The 17,218-nt window shown below is 46.4% G+C and overlaps 1 protein-coding gene across 2 annotated transcripts in view; it reads left to right on the plus strand.

Moving 5' to 3' along the window:
• The window catches only part of ASB10 (ankyrin repeat and SOCS box containing 10), a 73,158-nt gene that overhangs the window by 18,540 nt on the left and 37,400 nt on the right, over nucleotides 1-17,218 (plus strand). Inside the window, exon 1 of one of the 2 annotated variants that reach the window (XM_082257302.1) lies at nucleotides 8,697-8,777. The exons of the other annotated variant lie outside the window; for it this stretch is intronic. The gene's annotated coding sequence lies outside the window, so the exon portion shown is untranslated. Of the gene's footprint in view, nucleotides 1-8,696; nucleotides 8,778-17,218 lie in introns of those variants that run through there. 2 annotated transcript variants of the gene reach the window in all.

Consider the following 17,218-nt stretch of genomic DNA (forward strand, 5'->3'; position numbering starts at 1 on the left):
TACACTGAGTGCAGCAATACCGATATCCCAACCCAACTGCCAAATACACTGAGTGCAGCAATACCGATATCCCAACCCAACTGCCAAATACACTGAGTGCAGCAATACCGATATCCCAACCCAACTGCCAGATACACTGAGTGCAGCAATACCGATATCCCAACCCAACTGCGTATCAGTAATACACTGAGTGCAGCAATACCGATATCCCAACCCAACTGCCAAATACACTGAGTGCAGCAATACCGATATCCCAACCCAACTGCCAAATACACTGAGTGCAGCAATACCGATATCCCAACCCAACTGCCAAATACACTGAGTGCAGCAATACCGATATCCCAACCCAACTGCCAAATACACTGAGTGCAACAATACCGATATCCCAACCCAACTGCCAGATACACTGAGTGCAGCAATACCGATATCCCAACCCAACTGCCAAATACACTGAGTGCAGCAATACCGATATCCCAACCCAACTGCCAAATACACTGAGTGCAGCAATACCGATATCCCAACCCAACTGCCAAATACACTGAGTGCAAACAATACCGATATCCCAACCCAACTGCCAAATACACTGAGTGCAGCAATACCGATATCCCAACCCAACTGCCAAATACACTGAGCGCAGCAATACCGATATCCCAACCCAACTGCCAAATACACTGAGTGCAGCAATACCGATATCCCAACCCAACTGCCAAATACACTGAGTGCAGCAATACCGATATCCCAACCCAACTGCCAAATACACTGAGTGCAGCAATACCGATATCCCAACCCAACTGCCAAATACACTGAGCGCAGCAATACCGATATCCCAACCCAACTGCCAAATACACTGAGTGCAGCAATACCGATATCCCAACCCAACTGCCAAATACACTGAGTGCAGCAATACCGATATCCCAACCCAACTGCCAAATACACTGAGTGCAGCAATACCGATATCCCAACCCAACTGCCAAATACACTGAGTGCAGCAATACCGATATCCCAACCCAACTGCCAAATACACTGAGTGCAGCAATACCGATATCCCAACCCAACTGCCAAATACACTGAGTGCAGCAATACCGATATCCCAACCCAACTGCCAAATACACTGAGTGCAGCAATACCGATATCCCAACCCAACTGCCAAATACACTGAGTGCAGCAATACCGATATCCCAACCCAACTGCCAGATACACTGAGTGCAGCAATACCGATATCCCAACCCAACTGCCAGATACACTGAGTACAGCAATACCGATATCCCAACCCAACTGCCAAATACACTGAGTGCAACAATACCGATATCCCAACCCAACTGCCAAATACACTGAGTGCAACAATACCGATATCCCAACCCAACTGCCAGATACACTGAGTGCAGCAATACCGATATCCCAACCCAACTGCCAAATACACTGAGTGCAGCAATACCGATATCCCAACCCAACTGCCAAATACACTGAGTGCAGCAATACCGATATCCCAACCCAACTGCCAAATACACTGAGTGCAGCAATACCGATATCCCAACCCAACTGCCAAATACACTGAGTGCAGCAATACCGATATCCCAACCCAACTGCCAAATACACTGAGTGCAACAATACCGATATCCCAACCCAACTGCCAGATACACTGAGTGCAGCAATACCGATATCCCAACCCAACTGCCAAATACACTGAGTGCAGCAATACCGATATCCCAACCCAACTGCCAGATACACTGAGTGCAGCAATACCGATATCCCAACCCAACTGCCAAATACACTGAGTGCAGCAATACCGATATCCCAACCCAACTGCCAAATACACTGAGTGCAGCAATACCGATATCCCAACCCAACTGCCAAATACACTGAGTGCAGCAATACCGATATCCCAACCCAACTGCCAAATACACTGAGTGCAGCAATACCGATATCCCAACCCAACTGCCAAATACACTGAGTGCAGCAATACCGATATCCCAACCCAACTGCCAAATACACTGAGTGCAACAATACCGATATCCCAACCCAACTGCCAAATACACTGAGTGCAGCAATACCGATATCCCAACCCAACTGCCAAATACACTGAGTGCAGCAATACCGATATCCCAACCCAACTGCCAAATACACTGAGTGCAGCAATACCGATATCCCAACCCAACTGCCAGATACACTGAGTGCAGCAATACCGATATCCCAACCCAACTGCCAAATACACTGAGTGCAACAATACCGATATCCCAACCCAACTGCCAAATACACTGAGTGCAGCAATACCGATATCCCAACCCAACTGCCAAATACACTGAGTGCAGCAATACCGATATCCCAACCCAACTGCCAAATACACTGAGTGCAGCAATACCGATATCCCAACCCAACTGCCAAATACAATCCTGAGTGCCGGACAATACCGATATCCCAACCCAACTGCCAGATACACTGAGTGCAGCAATACCGATATCCCAACCCAACTGCCAAATACACTGAGTGCAGCAATACCGATATCCCAACCCAACTGCCAAATACACTGAGTGCAGCAATACCGATATCCCAACCCAAATGCCAAATACACTGAGTGCAGCAATACCGATATCCCAACCCAACTGCCAAATACACTGAGTGCAGCAATACCGATATCCCAACCCAACTGCCAAATACACTGAGTGCAGCAATACCGATATCCCAACCCAACTGCCAAATACACTGAGTGCAGCAATACCGATATCCCAACCCAACTGCCAAATACACTGAGTGCAGCAATACCGATATCCCAACCCAACTGCCAAATACACTGAGTGCAGCAATACCGATATCCCAACCCAACTGCCAAATACACTGAGTGCAGCAATACCGATATCCCAACCCAACTGCCAAATACACTGAGTGCAGCAATACCGATATCCCAACCCAACTGCCAGATACACTGAGTGCAGCAATACCGATATCCCAACCCAACTGCCAAATACACTGAGTGCAGCAATACCGATATCCCAACCCAACTGCCAAATACACTGAGTGCAGCAATACCGATATCCCAACCCAACTGCCAAATACACTGAGTGCAGCAATACCGATATCCCAACCCAACTGCCAAATACACTGAGTGCAGCAATACCGATATCCCAACCCAACTGCCAAATACACTGAGTGCAACAATACCGATATCCCAACCCAACTGCCAGATACACTGAGTGCAGCAATACCGATATCCCAACCCAACTGACAGATACACTGAGTGCAGCAATACCGATATCCCAACCCAATTGCCAAATACACTGAGTGCAGCAATACCGATATCCCAACCCAACTGCCAAATACACTGAGTGCAGCAATACCGATATCCCAACCCAACTGCCAAATACACTGAGTGCAGCAATACCGATATCCCAACCCAACTGCCAAATACACTGAGTGCAGCAATACCGATATCCCAACCCAACTGCCAAATACACTGAGTGCAGCAATACCGATATCCCAACCCAACTGCCAAATACACTGAGTGCAGCAATACCGATATCCCAACCCAACTGCCAGATACACTGAGTGCAGCAATACCGATATCCCAACCCAACTGCCAAATACACTGAGTACAGCAATACCGATATCCCAACCCAACTGCCAAATACACTGAGTGCAACAATACCGATATCCCAACCCAACTGCCAGATACACTGAGTGCAACAATACCGATATCCCAACCCAACTGCCAGATACACTGAGTGCAGCAATACCGATATCCCAACCCAACTGCCAAATACACTGAGTGCAGCAATACCGATATCCCAACCCAACTGCCAAATACACTGAGTGCAGCAATACCGATATCCCAACCCAACTGCCAGATACACTGAGTGCAGCAATACCGATATCCCAACCCAACTGCCAAATACACTGAGTGCAGCAATACCGATATCCCAACCCAACTGCCAAATACACTGAGTGCAACAATACCGATATCCCAACCCAACTGCCAGATACACTGAGTGCAGCAATACCGATATCCCAACCCAACTGCCAAATACACTGAGTGCAGCAATACCGATATCCCAACCCAACTGCCAAATACACTGAGTGCAGCAATACCGATATCCCAACCCAACTGCCAAATACACTGAGTGCAGCAATACCGATATCCCAACCCAACTGCCAAATACACTGAGTGCAGCAATACCGATATCCCAACCCAACTGCCAAATACACTGAGTGCAGCAATACCGATATCCCAACCCAACTGCCAAATAAACTGAGTGCAGCAATACCGATATCCCAACCCAACTGCCAAATACACTGAGTGCAGCAATACCGATATCCCAACCCAACTGCCAAATACACTGAGTGCAGCAATACCGATATCCCAACCCAACTGCCAAATACACTGAGTGCAGCAATACCGATATCCCAACCCAACTGCCAGATACACTGAGTGCAGCAATACCGATATCCCAACCCAACTGCCAAATACACTGAGTGCAGCAATACCGATATCCCAACCCAACTGCCAAATACACTGAGTGCAGCAATACCGATATCCCAACCCAACTGCCAAATACACTGAGTGCAGCAATACCGATATCCCAACCCAACTGCCAAATACACTGAGTGCAGCAATACCGATATCCCAACCCAACTGCCAGATACACTGAGTGCAGCAATACCGATATCCCAACCCAACTGCCAAATACACTGAGTGCAGCAATACCGATATCCCAACCCAACTGCCAAATACACTGAGTGCAGCAATACCGATATCCCAACCCAACTGCCAGATACACTGAGTGCAGCAATACCGATATCCCAACCCAACTGCCAGATACACTGAGTGCAGCAATACCGATATCCCAACCCAACTGCCAAATACACTGAGTGCAGCAATACCGATATCCCAACCCAACTGCCAAATACACTGAGTGCAGCAATACAGATATCCCAACCCAACTGCCAGATACACTGAGTGCAGCAATACCGATATCCCAACCCAACTGCCAAATAAACTGAGTGCAGCAATACAGATATCCCAACCCAACTGCCAGATACACTGAGTGCAGCAATACCGATATCCCAACCCAACTGCCAAATACACTGAGTGCAGCAATACCGATATCCCAACCCAACTGCCAAATACACTGAGTGCAGCAATACCGATATCCCAACCCAACTGCCAGATACACTGAGTGCAGCAATACCGATATCCCAACCCAACTGCCAAATACACTGAGTGCAGCAATACCGATATCCCAACCCAACTGCCAAATACACTGAGTGCAGCAATACCGATATCCCAACCCAACTGCCAGATACACTGAGTGCAGCAATACCGATATCCCAACCCAACTGCCAGATACACTGAGTGCAGCAATACCGATATCCCAACCCAACTGCCAAATACACTGAGTGCAGCAATACCGATATCCCAACCCAACTGCCAAATACACTGAGTGCAGCAATACCGATATCCCAACCCAACTGCCAAATACACTGAGTGCAGCAATACCGATATCCCAACCCAACTGCCAAATACACTGAGTGCAGCAATACCGATATCCCAACTCAACTGCCAAATACACTGAGTGCAGCAATACCGATATCCCAACCCAACTGCCAAATACACTGAGTGCAACAATACCGATATCCCAACCCAACTGCCAGATACACTGAGTGCAGCAATACCGATATCCCAACCCAACTGCCAAATACACTGAGTGCAGCAATACCGATATCCCAACCCAACTGCCAAATACACTGAGTGCAGCAATACCGATATCCCAACCCAACTGCCAAATACACTGAGTGCAACAATACCGATATCCCAACCCAACTGCCAGATACACTGAGTGCAGCAATACCGATATCCCAACCCAACTGCCAGATACACTGAGTGCAGCAATACCGATATCCCAACCCAACTGCCAAATACACTGAGTGCAGCAATACCGATATCCCAACCCAACTGCCAGATACACTGAGTGCAGCAATACCGATATCCCAACCCAACTGCCAAATACACTGAGTGCAGCAATACCGATATCCCAACCCAACTGCCAAATACACTGAGTGCAGCAATACCGATATCCCAACCCAACTGCCAAATACACTGAGTGCAGCAATACCGATATCCCAACCCAACTGCCAAATACACTGAGTGCAGCAATACCGATATCCCAACCCAACTGCCAGATACACTGAGTGCAGCAATACCGATATCCCAACCCAACTGCCAAATACACTGAGTGCAGCAATACCGATATCCCAACCCAACTGCCAAATACACTGAGTGCAGCAATACCGATATCCCAACCCAACTGCCAAATACACTGAGTGCAGCAATACCGATATCCCAACCCAACTGCCAAATACACTGAGTGCAGCAATACCGATATCCCAACCCAACTGCCAGATACACTGAGTGCAGCAATACCGATATCCCAACCCAACTGCCAAATACACTGAGTGCAGCAATACCGATATCCCAACCCAACTGGCAAATACACTGAGTGCAGCAATACCGATATCCCAACCCAACTGCCAAATACACTGAGTGCAGCAATACCGATATCCCAACCCAACTGCCAGATACACTGAGTGCAGCAATACCGATATCCCAACCCAACTGCCAGATACACTGAGTGCAGCAATACCGATATCCCAACCCAACTGCCAAATACACTGAGTGCAGCAATACCGATATCCCAACCCAACTGCCAAATACACTGAGTGCAGCAATACCGATATCCCAACCCAACTGCCAAATACACTGAGTGCAGCAATACCGATATCCCAACCCAACTGCCAAATACACTGAGTGCAGCAATACCGATATCCCAACCCAACTGCCAAATACACTGAGTGCAGCAATACCGATATCCCAACCCAACTGCCAAATACACTGAGTGCAGCAATACCGATATCCCAACCCAACTGCCAAATACACTGAGTGCAGCAATACCGATATCCCAACCCAACTGCCAAATACACTGAGTGCAGCAATACCGATATCCCAACCCAACTGCCAGATACACTGAGTGCAGCAATACCGATATCCCAACCCAACTGCCAAATACACTGAGTGCAGCAATACCGATATCCCAACCCAACTGCCAAATACACTGAGTGCAGCAATACCGATATCCCAACCCAACTGCCAAATACACTGAGTGCAGCAATACCGATATCCCAACCCAACTGCCAAATACACTGAGTGCAGCAATACCGATATCCCAACCCAACTGCCAGATACACTGAGTGCAGCAATACCGATATCCCAACCCAACTGCCAAATACACTGAGTGCAGCAATACCGATATCCCAACCCAACTGCCAAATACACTGAGTGCAGCAATACCGATATCCCAACCCAACTGCCAAATACACTGAGTGCAGCAATACCGATATCCCAACCCAACTGGCAAATACACTGAGTGCAGCAATACCGATATCCCAACCCAACTGCCAGATACACTGAGTGCAGCAATACCGATATCCCAACCCAACTGCCAGATACACTGAGTGCAGCAATACCGATATCCCAACCCAACTGCCAAATACACTGAGTGCAGCAATACCGATATCCCAACCCAACTGCCAAATACACTGAGTGCAGCAATACCGATATCCCAACCCAACTGCCAAATACACTGAGTGCAGCAATACCGATATCCCAACCCAACTGCCAAATACACTGAGTGCAGCAATACCGATATCCCAACCCAACTGCCAGATACACTGAGTGCAGCAATACCGATATCCCAACCCAACTGCCAAATACACTGAGTGCAGCAATACCGATATCCCAACCCAACTGCCAAATACACTGAGTGCAGCAATACCGATATCCCAACCCAACTGCCAAATACACTGAGTGCAGCAATACCGATATCCCAACCCAACTGCCAGATACACTGAGTGCAGCAATACCGATATCCCAACCTAACTGCCAAATACACTGAGTGCAGCAATACCGATATCCCAACCTAACTGCCAAATACACTGAGTGCAGCAATACCGATATCCCAACCCAACTGCCAAATACACTGAGTGCAGCAATACCGATATCCCAACCCAACTGCCAAATACACTGAGTGCAGCAATACCGATATCCCAACCCAACTGCCAAATACACTGAGTGCAGCAATACCGATATCCCAACCCAACTGCCAAATACACTGAGTGCAGCAATACCGATATCCCAACCCAACTGCCAAATACACTGAGTGCAGCAATACCGATATCCCAACCCAACTGCCAAATACACTGAGTGCAGCAATACCGATATCCCAACCCAACTGCCAAATACACTGAGTGCAGCAATACCGATATCCCAACCCAACTGCCAAATACACTGCCCTAATACTAAGCCTTGCCTGAAAGAGGACCGGTCATGTCCCCAAATTCAGAGTTGCTATTACTGGCTTATCCTTATCCTTCCTTCAAAACTTTTTGAACCAAAACACATATCCAGCCAGGGAAGTGCTGGGACACCGGATGTCTCATACATCTTCCTAGTGAAGACAGGATAGGGATGACAGTCTGGTGGCTTCCATACCGGACATGTGACTTCCCTTACAATGAGTGAGGATCAGTGGATTGGAGGGAATTCATTGCAGAGCTGGCTGTGTATTTGTGTCACCCGAAATAGACTGCTTAGGTCCTGGCTGTGACTCCGGCCTCTAAATAGGAGACATGACACCGAGTTTATATATAGACGCTGATAGGGGAAGTCACAGACACTGCCGGGAGTAGAGCGGCTGGAAAGAGACACAGATCACTCATATTCCTGGGACACGGTAACCACATAATACATAGCGGGCATCGCTTCACGTATAGAGAGAACTTCGTACATTCCGTGATATCCATCCATCAGCCATAACATTATGACCACCCACTATTGGTAATGCAATGGACTCCACTATACCTCTGAAGGTAGGCTGTGGTATTTGGCACCAAACCATCACTAGCAGATCCAATAACTCCTGTGAGGTGTGAGGTGGGGGTCTACATGGATTGGACTTGTTTTTCTAGCACATCTCACAGATGCTCAATTTGATTGAGATCTGGAGAATTTGGAGGCCAAGTCAACAACTCCAATTCATCTTTGTGTTCTTCAAACCAGTCTTGAACCATTGTTGCAGTGTAGCAGGGTACATTATCCGGCTAAAAGAGGTCACTGCCATCACAGAATACCGTTTCCATGAAGGAGTGGACTTGGACTTGGTTTAAGTAGGTGGCATGTGTACAGAACCATCACATGAATGGGAGGAGCCAAGGATTCCCCAAAGCCTCACACTTCCTTCACTTGCCTTCCTCCCATACTACATCTCTTCCCCAGGTAAGTGACCCACCTGGCCATCCACATGATCATCAGACCAGACCACCTTCTTCCATCGCTCTGTGGTCCAGTTCTGATGCTCCACTGTAGGCACTTTTGGCTGTGGACATGGGTCAGCATGGACACCCTGACCGATGTGCTACCACACAGCCCCTCCCCCATACACAACAAACTACGATGACCATCAACTTCAGAGACAGAATGTTCACTTCCTGCCGAATATATCCCACTGACTATAGGATGCCATTGTAACAAGATAATCAGTTATCAGTTACCTATCAGTGGTCAGAATGTTATGGCTCTTCGATGTATACCGGAGTCTGCACCTACATTCTATGTCATTTATACTGGACTATGCACCATACCGAAATACCTTCATTCCATGGTATATACCGGACTCTGCACCACACCGAAACACCTTCATTCCATGGTCTATACCGGACTCTGTACCATACCGAAATACCTTCATTCCATGGTATATACCGGACTCTGCACCATACCGAAACATCTTCATTCCATGGTCTATACTGGACTCTGCACCACACCGAAACACCTTCATTCCATGGTCTATACCGGACTCTGCACCACACCGAAACACCTTCATTCCATGGTATATACCGGACTCTGCACCATACCGAAATACCTTCATTCCATGGTATATACCGGACTCTGCACCATACCGAAACACCTTCATTCCATGGTCTATACTGGACTCTGCACCATACCGAAACACCTTCATTCCATGGTATATACCGGACTCTGCACCACACCGAAATACAGTACCTTCATTCCATGGTCTATACCGGACTCTGCACCATACCGAAACACCTTCATTCCATGGTATATACCAAACTCTGCACCATACCGAAACACCTTCATTCCATGGTATATACCGGACTCTGCACCATACTGAAATACCTTCATTCCATGGTATATACCGGACTCTGCACCATACTGAAACACCTTCATTCCATGGTATATACCGGACTCTGCACCATACCGAAATACCTTCATTCCATGGTCTATATCGGACTCTGCACCATACCGAAATAGCTTCATTCCATGGTCTATATCAGACTCTGCACCACACCGAAACACCTTCATTCCATGGTATATACCGGACTCTGCACCATACTGAAATACCTTCATTCCATGGTATATACCGGACTCTGCACCACACCGAAACACCTTCATTCCATGGTATATACCGGACTCTGCACCATACTGAAACACCTTCATTCCATGGTATATACCGGACTCTGCACCATACCGAAATACCTTCATTCCATGGTCTATATCGGACTCTGCACCATACCGAAATAGCTTCATTCCATGGTCTATATCAGACTCTGCACCACACCGAAACACCTTCATTCCATGGTATATACCGAACTCTGCACCATACCGAAATACCTTCATTCCATGGTCTATATCGGACTCTGCACCATACCGAAATAGCTTCATTCCATGGTCTATATCAGACTCTGCACCACACCGAAACACCTTCATTCCATGGTATATACCGAACTCTGCACCATACCGAAATACCTTCATTCCATGGTATATACCGAACTCTGCACCATACCGAAACACCTTCATTCCATGGTCTATATCGGACTCTGCACCATACCGAAATAGCTTCATTCCATGGTCTATATCAGACTCTGCACCATACCGAAATACCTTCATTCCATGGTATATACCGGACTCTGCACCATACTGAAATACCTTCATTCCATGGTATATACCGGACTCTGCACCTTACCGAAACACCTTCATTCCATGGTATATACCAGACTCTGCACCATACCGAAACACCTTCATTCCATGGTATATACCGGACTCTGCACCATACCGAAACACCTTCATTCCATGGTATATACCAGACTCTGCACCATACCGAAATACCTTCATTCCATGGTCTATATCGGACTCTGCACCATACCGAAACACCTTCATTCCATGGTATATACCGGACTCTGCACCACACCGAAACACCTTCATTCCATGGTCTATACTGGACTATGCACCATACCGAAACACCTTCATTCCATGGTATATACCAGACTCTGCACCATACTGAAATACCTTCATTCCATGGTCTATATCGGACTCTGCACCATACCGAAACACCTTCATTCCATGGTATATACCGGACTCTGCACCATACCGAAATACCTTCATTCCATGGTCTATATCGGACTCTGCACCATACCGAAACACCTTCATTCCATGGTATATACCGGACTCTGCACCATACCGAAACACCTTCATTCCATGGTATATACCAGACTCTGCACCATACTGAAATACCTTCATTCCATGGTATATACCGGACTATGCACCATACCGAAACACCTTCATTTCATGGTACATACCGGACTCTGCACCATACCGAAACACCTTCATTCCATGGTATATACCAGACTCTGCACCATACTGAAATACCTTCATTCCATGGTATATACCAGACTATGCACCATACCGAAACACCTTCATTCCATGGTATATACCGGACTCTGCACCATACTGAAATACCTTCATTCCATGGAATATACCAGACTCTGCACCATACTGAAACACCTTCATTCCATGCTATATACCGGACTCTGCACCATACCGAAACACCTTCATTCCATGGTCTATACCGGACTCTGCACCATACCGAAACACCTTCATTCCATGGTATATACCGGACTCTGCACCATACCGAAACACCTTCATTCCATGGTATATACCGGACTCTGCACCATACCGAAACACCTTCATTCCATGGTATATACCAGACTCTGCACCATACCGAAACACCTTCATTCCATGGTATATACCGGACTCTGCACCACACCGAAACACCTTCATTCCATGGTCTATATCGGACTCTGCACCATACCGAAACACCTTCATTCCATGGTCTATATCGGACTCTGCACCATACCGAAACACCTTCATTCCATGGTCTATATCGGACTCTGCACCATACCGAAACACCTTCATTCCATGGTCTATATCGGACTCTGCACCATACCGAAACACCTTCATTCCATGGTATATACCGGACTCTGCACCATACCGAAACACCTTCATTCCATGGTATATACCAGACTCTGCACCATACCGAAATACCTTCATTCCATGGTCTATATCGGACTCTGCACCATACTGAAACACCTTCATTCCATGGTATATACCGGACTATGCACCATACCGAAATACCTTCATTCCATGGTATATACCAGACTCTGCACCATACTGAAATACCTTCATTCCATGGTATATACCGGACTCTGCACCATACCGAAACACCTTCATTCCATGGAATATACCAGACTCTGCACCATACCGAAATACCTTCATTCCATGGTCTATATCGGACTCTGCACCATACTGAAACACCTTCATTCCATGGTATATACCGGACTCTGCACCATAATGAAACACCTTCATTCCATGGTCTATATCGGACTCTGCACCATACTGAAATACCTTCATTCCATGGTATATACCAGACTCTGCACCATACTGAAATACCTTCATTCCATGGTATATACCGGACTCTGCACCATACCGAAACACCTTCATTCCATGGAATATACCAGACTCTGCACCATACCGAAATACCTTCATTCCATGGTCTATATCGGACTCTGCACCATACTGAAACACCTTCATTCCATGGTGTATACCGGACTCTGCACCATACCGAAACACCTTCATTCCATGGTCTATATCGGACTCTGCACCATACTGAAACACCTTCATTCCATGGTATATACCGGACTCTGCACCATAATGAAACACCTTCATTCCATGGTCTATATCGGACTCTGCACCATACTGAAATACCTTCATTCCATGGTATATACCGGACTCTGCACCATACCGAAATACCTTCATTCCATGGTATATACCGGACTCTGCACCATACCGAAATACCTTCATTCCATGGTATATACCAGACTCTGCACCATACTGAAATACCTTCATTCCATGGTCTATACCAGACTCTGCACCATACCGAAATACCTTCATTCCATGGTATATACCGGACTCTGCACCTTACCGAAACACCTTCATTCCATGGTATATACCAGACTCTGCACCATACCGAAACACCTTCATTCCATGGTATATACCGGACTCTGCACCTTACCGAAACACCTTCATTCCATGGTATATACCAGACTCTGCACCATACCGAAACACCTTCATTCCATGGTCTATATCGGACTCTGCACCATACCGAAACACCTTCATTCCATGGTATATACCAGACTCTGCACCATACCAAAACACCTTCATTCCATGGTATATACCGGACTCTGCACCATACCGAAATACCTTCATTCCATGGTATATACCGGACTCTGCACCATACTGAAATACCTTCATTCCATGGTATATACCAGACTCTGCACCATACTGAAATACCTTCATTCCATGGTATATACCGGACTCTGCACCATACTGAAATACCTTCATTCCATGGTATATACCGGACTCTGCACCATACTGAAATACCTTCATTCCATGGTATATACCGGACTCTGCACCATACCGAAATACCTTCATTCCATGGTCTATATCGGACTCTGCACCATACCGAAACACCTTCATTCCATGGTATATACCAGACTCTGCACCATACCGAAATACCTTCATTCCATGGTATATACCGGACTCTGCACCATACCGAAACACCTTCATTCCATGGTCTATACCGGACTCTGCACCATACCGAAATACCTTCATTCCATGGTATATACCGGACTCTGTACCATACCGAAATACCTTCATTCCATGGTATATACCGGACTCTGCACCATACCGAAACACCTTCATTTCATGGTATATACCGGACTCTGCACCATACCGAAATACCTTCATTCCATGGTATATACCGGACTCTGTACCATACCGAAATACCTTCATTCCATGGTATATACCAGACTCTGCACCATACCGAAACACCTTCATTTCATGGTATATACCGGACTCTGCACCATACCAAAACACCTTCATTCCATGGTATATACCGAACTCTGCACCATACCGAAACACCTTCATTCCATGGTCTATACCGGACTCTGCACCATACCGAAACACCTTCATTCCATGGTCTATACCGGACTCTGCACCATACCGAAACACCTTCATTCCATGGTATATACCGGACTCTGCACCATACCGAAACACCTTCATTCCATGGTATATACCGGACTCTGCACCATACCGAAACACCTTCATTCCATGGTCTATACCAGACTCTGCACCATACCGAAACATCTTCATTCCATGGTCTATACTGGACTCTGCACCATACCGAAATACCTTCATTCCATGGTCTATACCAGACTCTGCACCATACCGAAATACCTTCATTCCATGGTATATACCGGACTCTGCACCATACCGAAATACCTTCATTCCATGGTATATATCGGACTCTGCACCATACCGAAACACCTTCATTCCATGGTATATACCGGACTCTGCACCGTACCGAAATACCTTCATTCCATGGTATATACCAGACTCTGCACCATACCGAAACATCTTCATTCCATGGTCTATACTGGACTCTGCACCATACCGAAACATCTTCATTCCATGGTCTATACTGGACTCTGCACCATACCGAAATACCTTCATTCCATGGTATATACCGGACTCTGCACCATACCGAAATACCTTCATTCCATGGAATATACCGGACTCTGCACCATACCGAAATACCTTCATTCCATGGTATATACCGGACTCTGCACCATACCGAAATACCTTCATTCCATGGTATATACCGGACTCTGTACCATACTGAAATACCTTCATTCCATGGTATATATCGGACTCTGCACCATACCGAAACACCTTCATTCCATGGTATATACCAGACTCTGCACCATACTGAAATACCTTCATTCCATGGTATATACCGGACTCTGCACCATACCGAAATACCTTCATTCCATGGTCTATATCGGACTCTGCACCATACCGAAACACCTTCATTCCATGGTATATACCAGACTCTGCACCATACTGAAATACCTTCATTCCATGGTCTATATCAGACTCTGCACCTTACCGAAACACCTTCATTCCATGGTATATACCAGACTCTGCACCATACTGAAATACCTTCATTCCATGGTATATACCGGACTCTGCACCATACCGAAACATCTTCATTCCATGGTCTATACTGGACTCTGCACCATACCAAAATACCTTCATTCCATGGTATATACCAGACTCTGCACCATACTGAAATACCTTCATTCCATGGTATATACCGGACTCTGCACCATACTGAAATACCTTCATTCCATGGTATATACCGGACTCTGCACCATACCGAAATACCTTCATTCCATGGTCTATATCGGACTCTGCACCATACCGAAACACCTTCATTCCATGGTATATACCAGACTCTGCACCATACTGAAATACCTTCTTTCCATGGTCTATATCGGACTCTGCACCATACCGAAATACCTTCATTCCATGGTATATATCGGACTCTGCACCATACCGAAATACCTTCATTCCATGGTATATACCGGACTCTGCACCATACCGAAATACCTTCTTTCCATGGTCTATACCAGACTCTGCACCATACCGAAATACCTTCATTCCATGGTATATACCGGACTCTGCACCATACCGAAATACCTTCATTCCATGGTCTATATCGGACTCTGCACCATACCGAAACACCTTCATTCCATGGTATATACCAGGCTCTGCACCATACCGAAATACCTTCATTCCATGGTATATACCGGACTCTGCACCATACCGAAACACCTTCATTCCATGGTATATACCGAACTCTGCACCATACCGAAATACCTTCATTCCATGGTCTATATCGGACTCTGCACCATACCGAAACACCTTCATTCCATGGTATATACCAGACTCTGCACCATACCGAAATACCTTCATTCCATGGTATATACCGGACTCTGCACCATACCGAAACACCTTCATTCCATGGTATATACCGAACTCTGCACCATACCGAAACATCTTCATTCCATGGTCCATACTGGACTCTGCACCATACCGAAATACCTTCATTCCATGGTCTATACCGGACTCTGCACCATACCGAAACACCTTCATTCCATGGTATATACCGAGCTCTGCACAATACCGAAACACCTACATTCTATGGTATATACCGGACTCTGCACTATACCGAAACACCTTCATTCCATGGTCTATATCGGACTCTGCACCATACCGAAACACCTTCATTCCATGGTATATACCAGACTCTGCACCATACCGAAATACCTTCATTCCATGGTATATACCGGACTCTGCACCATACCGAAACACCTTCATTCCATGGTATATACCGAACTCTGCACCATACCGAAACATCTTCATTCCATGGTCCATACTGGACTCTGCACCATACCGAAACACCTTCATTCCATGGTCTATATCGGACTCTGCACCATACCGAAAAACACCTTCATTCCATGGTATATACCAGACTCTGCACCATACCGAAATACCTTCATTCCATGGTATATACCGGACTCTGCACCATACCAAAATACCTTCATTCCATGGTCTATATCGGACTCTGCACCATACCGAAACACCTTCATTCCATGGTATATACCAGACTCTGCACCATACCGAAATACCTTCATTCCATGGTATATACCGGACTCTGCACCATACCGAAACACCTTCATTCCATGGTATATACCGAACTCTGCACCATACCGAAACATCTTCATTCCATGGTCCATACTGGACTCTGCACCATACCGAAATACCTTCATTCCATGGTCTATACCGGACTCTGCACCATACTGAAACACCTTCATTCCATGGTCTATACCGGACTCTGCACCATACCGAAACACCTTC

Source organism: Pelophylax lessonae, assembly GCF_965119305.1.
Source record: "Pelophylax lessonae genome assembly, chromosome: 5".
In the NCBI taxonomy this organism is placed as follows: domain Eukaryota; kingdom Metazoa; phylum Chordata; class Amphibia; order Anura; family Ranidae; genus Pelophylax; species Pelophylax lessonae.